Below are 11,321 nucleotides of genomic sequence, written 5' to 3'. Positions count from 1 at the left end.
CCTCTGTGATTATCTAGTTTTAGAATTTTGGTAACTAAGAACTGTCACTGCTACTGTTACACTGTGACACAGATTTAATGCCTTGGTATATAGGTAGGGATCTTCTCAGAGATTATTGTAATTATTGCGACTATTATTATTATGGAGATGATTATTATTATTTTTACTATTATTAATAATAATAGTGCAGTAAGTCTGTGTCACAGTGTAACAGTGGCAGATAACACTTCTTAGTTACCAAAAATCCTCAGATATCTATGACTGGGCTTGGTTAGTTAAGGCTCCTGTCTCTGGTGCAGAGGGTCCCAGGTTCAAATCTCAGCATGGGCCAAAAATATCTTAATAAAGAGCTTGTGTCTGAGGAAGCCCTGGAGACCATATATGGACAGATGCTGATCTGAACCTGATGACATGGTCCCTGCTCTCCGCTAACCCGACACTTCTTTGAAAAGGATTCCCTGCCCAATGTCTGCTCTGGGGAACCCTAGGAGATGCAGTGACCATATATGGATAGAGATCTGAGCCTGATGACGTGGTCCCTGCTCTCCGCTAACCCGACACATCTCAAACGGATTCCCTGCCCGATGTCTGTAGAAACCATTCAGTACTATCAGTTCAGGCTTTCAAAGTATTTACTATGTGGGACACAGAGCCGGGACATGCGGCACCCGGGGGGAAAATCCGTGACAATCTGATAGCTGCCCGTGATGCGGGGAAGAGGTAAGAAAAACTGGACTTTCCCGGCAAAATCGGGACAGTTGGGAGCTATGACTGTTTGGGATGAAATTTGAGTCACTTTACTCAAACTTTACTATGGCCATCTGGGGAACTATCTATAATACTATCTGTATTTTGGGGGATATGATAGTAATGAGGGCACAGGGGCAGCAGCGGGCACTGCTATATAGATCACCAGGTTGTATGGACAATGGAAGGTTGTATGAACAATGAGAAGCCAAATTTACGGCTGAAGGCGTCATGGCGGTCTGGGTCAGATGGAGAAGAAAAGTTAAGAAAAGAATGAGGACATAGTCTGACCCCAGACTGGGACAACCTTTCCCATTCCAAAATTGTCCACAAAATATGGAATTGTTTATATGATGATGTTTTTATTTTGATATGAAGATAGACAACAGTGTATAGAAGGGGAAACGCTGATGAAACCTCTGTACTCAGCGCGTAATGGCGTCACGTCAGAGCAGAGATCAGACACAACACAAGGTCTTATGACTACAACAAAAGCCGTAGTACGTTCCGCCAATATTCAATGTTCCGCCAGGATTAAATTTTCCAAAAATAGCCTAGACAGTAAATAGTAATTGTACAGAAGGCTAGCCATATGTACCGCAGCTGGGAGATTATCGGGGTGGCATATCTCCTGATAAGATCATTGTGTGCCAGAACACATTGTTTTTCTCCACACGAATACGACTGACTGATTACAATTGTTAGGAAAAACACATTTATCATCATTTACTTAATTCAGATCAGATCACCAGATAATGCAAACACACGGAGAAGACCAAGCGAGAATTCAAAGAACCAAGTGAAGACGATCAATGGGAACATAATAAAGTCTAACGCATCAAGAAACAGGCTAACGGTAATAAAGGGATATGCTGAGTTGCAGTACCAAATGCTGCCTATCGGCAAGAGGGGCACTGTTTTTTATCTCCTTTTTGACAACCCCTTAAGACACTGTGCTGAGTCTGTGTCTGTGTTGTGATCCTGTCCATGCACCTACTACATGGTCCTTCTAATGGACAACCTCAGCTCTGATCAAGCTAAAGACTCCCCCCCACAGTCCCAACTATAGTCAATGAGCAACCATGTAATACAAGGGTGTGACACGCTCAACAGCCGACAAACCAGAACCTCACATCATCGCCTGAGAAGAGACTGAGCATGTGTGTCCATTCTAGTGCATTCACTGAGGTGGACATTGCAAGCCTGCTGAATATAAACAGCAGGGGGCGCAATTTAACAACATTTCTGAGAGATCTTGGGGGGGGGGCAGTGTGTAAAAACAAAAACAGTAAAATTAAGGTAACAAACAATAATTTTGATGGCCAATGGCCCTTTTATTAATAATTCTGTGCTGAACCCTTCCTGGTAGTCTTGAAATGTAGAAATAAATTGACAACTGGGCGTCATCAGCACTCTACATAGTCTGACTCTATCCGATTGCTGCTTACAGAGACAGAATTTGTAGAGACACACCCAGATGTCAAGTTTTTACAGTTGGTGTGGAAAGTATTCAGACCCCCTTAAATTTTTAACCCTTTGTTTCAGCCAATTGGTAAGATCAAAAAAATACTTTTTTTTTTTTGTTCATTACTGTACACTCTGCCCCCGTTTTGACAGAGAAAAACAAGTCAAACTGAAATATCACATGGGAATAAATATTCAGCCCCCGGTGATAAGTGTTCAGCCCCCGGTGATAAGTATTCAGCCCCCGGTGATAAGTATTCAGCCCCCGGTGATAAGTATTCAGCCCCCGGTGATAAGTATTCGGCCCCCGGTGATAAGTATTCGGCCCCCGGTGATAAGTATTCGGCCCCCGGTGATAAGTATTCGGCCCCCGGTGATAAGTATTCAGCCCCTGGTGATAAGTATTCAGCCCCCGGTGATAAGTATTCAGTCCCCGGTGATAAGTATTCGGCCCCCGGTGATAAGTATTCAGCCCCCGGTGATAAGTATTCATTCCCTGGGGATAAGTATTCAGCCCCTTGTGATAAGTATTCAGCCACCGGTGATAAGTATTCGGCCCCCGGTGATAAGTATTCAGTCCCTGGTGATAAGTATTCGGCCACTGGTGATAAGTATTCAGTCCCTGGTGATGAGTATTCAGCCCCTGGTGATCAGTATTCGGCCACCGGTGATAAGTATTCAGTCCCTGGTGATAAGTATTCAGCCCCCGGTGATAAGTATTCAGCCCCCGGTGATAAGTATTCAGCCCCCGGTGATAAGTATTCGGCCCCCAGTGATAAGTATTCGGCCCCCGGTGATAAGTATTCGGCCCCCGGTGATAAGTATTCAGCCCCTGGTGATAAGTATTCAGCCCCCGGTGATAAGTATTCAGTCCCCGGTGATAAGTATTCGGCCCCCGGTGATAAGTATTCAGCCCCCGGTGATAAGTATTCATCCCCTGGGGATAAGTATTCAGCCCCTTGTGATAAGTATTCAGCCACCGGTGATAAGTATTCGGCCACCGGTGATAAGTATTCAGTCCCTGGTGATAAGTATTCGGCCACCGGTGATAAGTATTCAGCTCCTGGTGATGAGTATTCGGCACCCGGTGATAAGTCTTCAGCCCCTTTGCTCAGTGTTGAGTAGAAGCGGTTTTGGAGCCGGTGCAGCCAGGAGTCTTCTTGGGAAGATGCTACAAGTTTCCCACCCCTGGATCTGGGATCCACTGCCTCTTCCTTGCAGGTCATCTCCAGTTCCCTCAGGTTGGATGGTGAACGTTGGTGGAAGCCATTTTCAAGTCTCTTCAGAGATGCTCCATTGGGATTAGGTCCGGCCTCTGGTTGGGCCGGTCAGGAATGGTCACAGAGATGTTCTGAAGCCTCTGCTTTGTTATTTTAGCTTGTGCTCTGGGTCATTGTCTTGTTGGAAGGTGAAACTTCGGCCTAGTCTGAGGTCCAGAGCATCTGGAAGAGGTTTTTTTTATCCAGGATATCTCTGTACTGGGCCGCATTCATCTTTCCTTCAATTACAAATAGTGGTCCTGTCCCTGCCCCCATAGCCTGATGCTGCCACCACCTCTTAGGTTTGTATTTGGCAGGTGATGAGCAGCGCCTGGTTGTCTTCACACATACTGCTTAGAATGAACACCAAAAAGTTCAATCTTCGTCTCATCAGACCAAAGATTGTAATGTCTCATAGTCTAGGAGTCCTTCATGTGTCTGCCATAAAGCCCTGCAGTGATAGGTGACTTTGTGGAACTTTCTCCCGTCTCCCTACTGCATCTCTGGAGCCCAGCCACAGTGATCTTGGAGTTCTTCTCTATCACTCTCGCCAAGGCTCTTCTCCCACAATTGCTTAGTTTGGCTGGACAGCAAGGTCAAGGAAGAGTTGTTGTCATCCAAAACGTCTTCCTTAAGGATTATGGAGGCCACTGTGCTCTTAGGAACATTTAGTGCTGCAGAAATTCTTTTATAACATTGGCTAGATCTGTGCTTTGTCACAATTTGGTCTCTGAACTCCTTGGGCAGTTCCTTAGACCTCATGATTGTCATGACAGGTGTGTGACTTTCCTTATCTAGTCCAATGAGTTTAATTAAACACAGCTGAACTCTGATGAAGGAGTAGAACCATCTCAAGGTGGATCAGAAAGAAATGGACAGAATGTGAGTCAAATATGAGTGTGACATCTAAGGCTTTGAATACTTATGACCATGTGATATTTCACTTTTTCTTTTTTAATAAATTAGCAAAAATATCTACATTTCAGTTTTTTTGTCTGGATAGTGGCAGAGTGCACATTAATCAGCAGAAAACGTATTTGATCTTACCAATTGGCTGCAATGAAACAAAGAGTGAAACATTTCCAGGGGTCTGAATACTTTCCATACTCTCTGTAAATATTTATATATTTCATTTTTTTAGTTAACTTTTTTAAAACTGTCCTTTGTGCTATCAACAAGTTTCTACATATTCAGATAACTGGATTACATATTGAAGGAATTTCACACCACATCTTTGGCTTAAAGGGATTTTTCACATAACCACAGAGCCAAGAAAATGTCATCTGAGAACATGAGTAAATGAAGAATAAAAGGGATCAGTCTCTTGTGGCTCAAAGTGACGAATCTTCTTAATAGACCACATTTCTTTCCCAGATGGATTTATGATATCATTTGCGGCCCAATCCATGACCTCCAATGTCACCATCTGTCCTACATCTGGATCCATCTGACTCTACTGCAATATAGGTAGGATTTGTACAGGATTGAAAAACAATGTGGTTTGTTTTCAGAAACAGCGCCCCCACTTGTCCACAGGTTGAGGTCGGGATTACAATTCCACCAAGTTGCAAAGTGTAACATCTTTTGTAGAGAAAGCATCCATGGTTTATGACCCTCAATAACCAATGTAACCCTTAGGCTATATTCACACTGCCGTTGCCCGCCCGTACCGTACCGTAGCGGGCAACGGCAGTGTACGGGGAGAGGAGGAGGAGGTGAGCGCAGCTCACCCCCGCCCCTCTCCATAGGAATTAATGGCGCACGGCGCCGTACTACGGATAAAGATAGGACAGGTCCTATCTTTTTCTTGGTACGGAACGGTACGGTGCCGCACGTGTGCGGCACCGTACCGCTCCCGTAGGGTGCCGTGCGCCCATTGCTGCCTATGGGGGACGTATATCGGCCGTATATACGTCGGCCGTATATACGTCCCCCATACGTCAGTGTGAATATAGCCTTATAAGTTTAGTAAATTACAGAGACAGAGTTTATGTTAGAAATGTTGGCACCTACAGATGCAGGAATCCGGGCAGAAGACCAACACCCGGCATCTCACGGGTCGTAAATAATACTACAAGGAGTTGGGTTAGGATTAAAGAACTCTCTAGTCTGTTGGAAGACACTAGTAATCCTCACAAGATGACAGACCTTCATTGTACTATCTGACGTTACTTATCCAAGAAATATACATATAATTGTGACAGGATGCCCGTAAGCGGGTTTATCAGACAGATCCGCTATTATGGGGTTCTCTGCTTTCGACAACTCTGGTAATGTGGCAGTTAAAGGTGTTGGCCACGTTACCTCATGTTTTTTGTAATGTGTGTGTAAGGCCTCTTTCACACTAGCGTATACTCGTCTAGGCGGTAGCTGCGATGAGCATTTAGCCGCACACTGGAGAGAGGAGGAGCGAGCGCTGCTCACCTTTCCCTTCTCCATAGTGATTCACTACGACTGAGCTGAGCATGCATTATTTTTTCCTTTGTACCAAGGGTCACGTGTGTGGTCACCATACTGCGGTCGGGCGCAATAGTTTTCTATGGTAACCGATATTCGCCCGCAAACTGTGAGTCGGGATATCGGTCCCTCACACGTTCACGTGTTCAAGTGTTTAGGGCAGGAAATTAGGTATTTTATCAATATACCGTATATTCCGGCGTATAAGACGACCTGGTGTATAAGACGACCCCCCTACTTTCCTGTTTAAAATATAGAGTTTAAGATATATTCGCCGTATAAGACTACCCCTTTTTCAACGCATACAAAACACCGGTAAAAATTTAAAAAAAAAACAGATTTGAATTTAACATGGTCCTTTTTTTAATTTAAATTCTTATGACATGCAGGTATATAGCAGGAAAACTGTCGCTCATAAACATAAGGCATACAACAACAACATTACCATTACAGCACAGGCCCCAGTACTATACAGCACTGCCCCCAGTAGTATACAGCACTGCCCCCAGTAGTATACAGTACTGCCCCCAGTAGTATACAGCACAGCCCCCAGTAGTATACAGCACTGCCCCCAGTAGTATACAGCACTGCCCCCAGTAGTATACAGCACAGCCCCCAGTAGTATACAGCACTGCCCCCAGTAGTATACAGCACAGCCCCCAGTAGTATACAGCACAGCCCCCAGTAGTATACAGCACAGCCCCCAGTAGTATACAGCACAGCCCCCAGTAGTATACAGCACTGCCCCCAGTAGTATACAGCCTGCCCCCAGTAGTATACAGCACAGCCCCCAGTAGTATACAGCACAGCCCCCAGTAGTATACAGCACTGCCCCCAGTAGTATACAGCACTGCCCCCAGTAGTATACAGCACAGCCCCCAGTACTATACAGCACTGCCCCCAGTAGTATACAGCACTGCCCCCAGTAGTATACAGTACTGCCCCCAGTAGTATACAGCACAGCCCCCAGTAGTATACAGCACTGCCCCCAGTAGTATACAGCACTGCCCCCAGTAGTATACAGCACAGCCCCCAGTAGTATACAGCACTGCCCCCAGTAGTATACAGCACAGCCCCCAGTAGTATACAGCACAGCCCCCAGTAGTATACAGCACAGCCCCCAGTAGTATACAGCACTGCCCCCAGTAGTATACAGCACAGCCCCCAGTAGTATACAGCACTGCCCCCAGTAGTATACAGCACTGCCCCCAGTAGTATACAGCCTGCCCCCAGTAGTATACAGCACTGCCCCCAGTAGTATACAGCACTGCCCCCAGTAGTATACAGCCTGCCCCCAGTAGTATACAGCCTGCCCCCAGTAGTATACAGCTTTGCCCCCAGTAGTATACAGTACTGCCCCCAGTAGTATACAGCACAGCCCCCAGTAGTATACAGCACAGCCCCCAGTAGTATACAGCACTGCCCCCAGTAGTATACAGCACTGCCCCCAGTAGTATACAGCACTGCCCCCAGTAGTATACAGCCTGCCCCCAGTAGTATACAGCACTGCCCCCAGTAGTATACAGCACAGCCCCCAGTAGTATACAGCACTGCCCCCAGTAGTATACAGCACTGCCCCCAGTAGTATACAGCACTGCCCCCAGTAGTATACAGCACAGACCCCAGTAGTATACAGCCCAGCATTAAAAAAAAAAAAAAACTTATATACTCACCCTCCGGTGGCCCCGATGTGCTGCGCTGCTCCCCCGATGTCCGAGCGGCTCGTCTTCAGTGTTCCGCGCCGTCTTCTTTCTTCTGCTGGGCGCCACCATTGATCTTCCCCGGCAGGCGCCTAGTATGACGCGCCGCTGCAGGGAAAAACATGGCGGCGCCCAGCAGAAGAAAGAAGACGGCGCGGAAGACTGAAGACGAGCAGTGCAGACATCGGGGCCAATGGAGGGTGAGTATGCGCCCCGATGTCTTTTTGAGGCTGCCGGCAGCCATCGCTGTGAAAACAACCGCGATCGGTGCTAGCAATATGCAGCAAAGACTTACCGGCTATGGAGAGGGCTCAGCCCGTGAGATTACCGGCGTATAAGATGACCCCAGACTAGACAGAAGATTTTTCTGTCTTCAAAAGTCGTCTTATACGCCGGAATATACGGTACATCTATTCATAGTTTTGCTCTTCCTCCTGTCTTTTACCTCATCATTTTACCTCATGTCTTTTACCTCATCATTTTACCTCATGTCTTTTACCTCATCAGTCAGATATTCCTGACCATAAAATGGCCGCAGATGGAGGTTCATGTGATCTCTAACTGTCCATGAGCAAGAGATCAAGGGAGATTGCTCATGGACAGAGATCACATGACTCTTGTTTGGCGGCCATTTTATGGTCAGGAATGTCCAGCTGATGAGGTAAAAAACATGGGAAAGGGAAAATGATGAGGTAAAAGACATGAGGTAAAAGGATGAGGTAAAAGACATGAGGTAAAATGATGAGGTAAAAGACAGGAGGCCTCACTTTACATATCAAGAAAGCGGAGCAGAACTATTAATAGATGTATTTTGGTAAATTACCTCATATCCTGCCCCCCACTTACACACATATTACAAAAATATGAGGTATAGTGGCCAACCCCTTTAATCCAAAAGTACCCTGACAGCACCACTACAGGCCAACTGATGAATTACAACGTCATCAGTGAAATTACTCCAATGTGGGGGTATGTCGGGTCCTCCAGGGAAAGAGCGTCTTCTCATAGTCCTCTGCAGTCTACCAGATGGAGAATCTCGACAGATAATCCGCCTAATAACTCAGATGTGTTATGATATTTGACGATACGTTTTCTTCTACGCACGGCTCTTGACCATAAATCTCGCAGCCGCAGGTTACAGCAGCGCCTTTATATAAAGCTGAGATCAATGATGACCTGAATATAGAGATGTCTCTGTTTTCACGTCTCACATCTCGTGTTTTATGAAAGGTTAATTGCTTTTGTCTGTGTATCGACAGTCACATAAATCGCTGGTGGAACGTTGTGTCTCACCTCGCAGGAAGCGGCTACGTGAAACCTCCGTGCGCTACCCTGCAGGGGACGCTGCACTCATCGCTGCGCTGAGGATGAACTCATTGTAAGGAAGATTTAATAACTAGTAAGGATTTTATTACTGATCTGCACCCTGGAAGGATACATGACGGGACCCCAGGGGCAGCAGCGAGCTCCGAGTGTTACAGAAACAAACCCAAAAGAGTCAATTATTCCGACTTTCATAATATTACGATATTTCAGCTTCATTATCTGAGCTCAGTGATGTCACAGAGAAGCAGCGAAACAAGTAACCAAAGGGGAACACTTAGGATAAGTTCAGAATATAGAAAGTTATTTTGATGTTCCCAATAAACAGGGTTACACACAGTGATGTCACAGTACAGGGATAAAACACACAGTACAGTGATGTCACAGTACAGGGATAATACACACAGTGATGTCACAGTACAGGGATAATACACACAGTGATGTCACAGTACAGGGATAATACACACAGTGATGTCACAGTACAGGGAAAATACACACAGTGATGTCACAGTACAGAGATAATACACACAGTGATATCACAGTACAGAGATAATACACACAGTGATGTCACAGTACATAGATAATACACACAATGATATCACAGTACAGGGATAATACACACAGTGATGTTACAGTACAGGGAAAATACACGCAGTGATGTCACAGTACAGGGATAATACACACAGTGATGTCACAGTACAGGGAAAATACACACAGTGATGTCACAGTACAGGGATAATACAGACACTGATGTCACAGTACAGGGATAATACACACAGTGATGTCACAGTAAAGAGATAATACACACAGTGATGTCACAGTACAGGGATAATACACACAGTGATGTCACAGTACAGGGATAATACACACAGTGATGTCACAGTACAGGGATAATAAACACAGTGATGTCACAGTACAGGGATAATATACACAGTGATGTCACAGTACAGGGATAATACACACAGTGATGTCACAGTACAGGGATAATACACACAGCGATGTCACAGTACAGGGAAAATACACGCAGTGATGTCACAGTACAGGGATAATACACACAGTGATGTCACAGTACAGGGATAATACACACAGTGATGTCACAGTACAGGGATAATACAGACAGTGATGTCACAGTACAGGGATATTACACACAGAGATGTCACAGTACAGGGATAATACACACAGTGATGTCACAGTAAAGAGATAATACACACAGTGATGTCACAGTACAGGGATAATACACACAGTGATGTCACAGTAGAGGGATAATACACACAGTGATGTCACAGTACAAGGATAATACACACTGTGATGTCACAGTACAGGGATAATAAACACAGTGATGTCACAGTACAGGGATAATACACAGTGATGTCACAGTACAGGGATAATATACACAGTGATGTCTCAGTACAGGGATAATACACACAGTGATGTCAAAGTACAGGGATAATACACACAATTATGTCACAGTACAGGGATAATACACACAATTATGTCACAGTACAGGGATAATACACACAGCGATGTCACAGTACAGGGATAATACACACAGTGATGTCAAAGTAAATAGATAATACACACAGTGATGTCACAGTACAGGGATAATACACACAGTGATGTCACAGTACAAGGATAATAAACACAGTGATGTCACAGTACAGGGATAATACACAGTGATGTCACAGTACAGAGATAATACACACAGTGATGTCACAGTACAGGGATGATATACACAGTGATGTCACAGTACAGGGATAATACACACAGTGATGTCACAGTACAGGGATAATACACACAGTGATGTCACAGTACAGGGATAATACAGACACTGATGTCACAGTACAGGGATAATACACACAGTGATGTCACAGTAAAGAGATAATACACACAGTGATGTCACAGTACAGGGATAATACACACAGTGATGTCACAGTACAGGGATAATACACACAGTGATGTCACAGTACAGGGATAATAAACACAGTGATGTCACAGTACAGGGATAATATACACAGTGATGTCACAGTACAGGGATAATACACACAGTGATGTCACAGTACAGGGATAATACACACAGCGATGTCACAGTACAGGGAAAATACACGCAGTGATGTCACAGTACAGGGATAATACACACAGTGATGTCACAGTACAGGGATAATACACACAGTGATGTCACAGTACAGGGATAATACAGACAGTGATGTCACAGTACAGGGATATTACACACAGAGATGTCACAGTACAGGGATAATACACACAGTGATGTCACAGTAAAGAGATAATACACACAGTGATGTCACAGTACAGGGATAATACACACAGTGATGTCACAGTAGAGGGATAATACACACAGTGATGTCACAGTACA

The sequence above is a fragment of the Engystomops pustulosus genome, chromosome 4, assembly GCF_040894005.1.
Source record: "Engystomops pustulosus chromosome 4, aEngPut4.maternal, whole genome shotgun sequence".
NCBI classification, from domain to species: domain Eukaryota; kingdom Metazoa; phylum Chordata; class Amphibia; order Anura; family Leptodactylidae; genus Engystomops; species Engystomops pustulosus.
Note: the sequence above shows the minus strand (reverse complement) of the source record.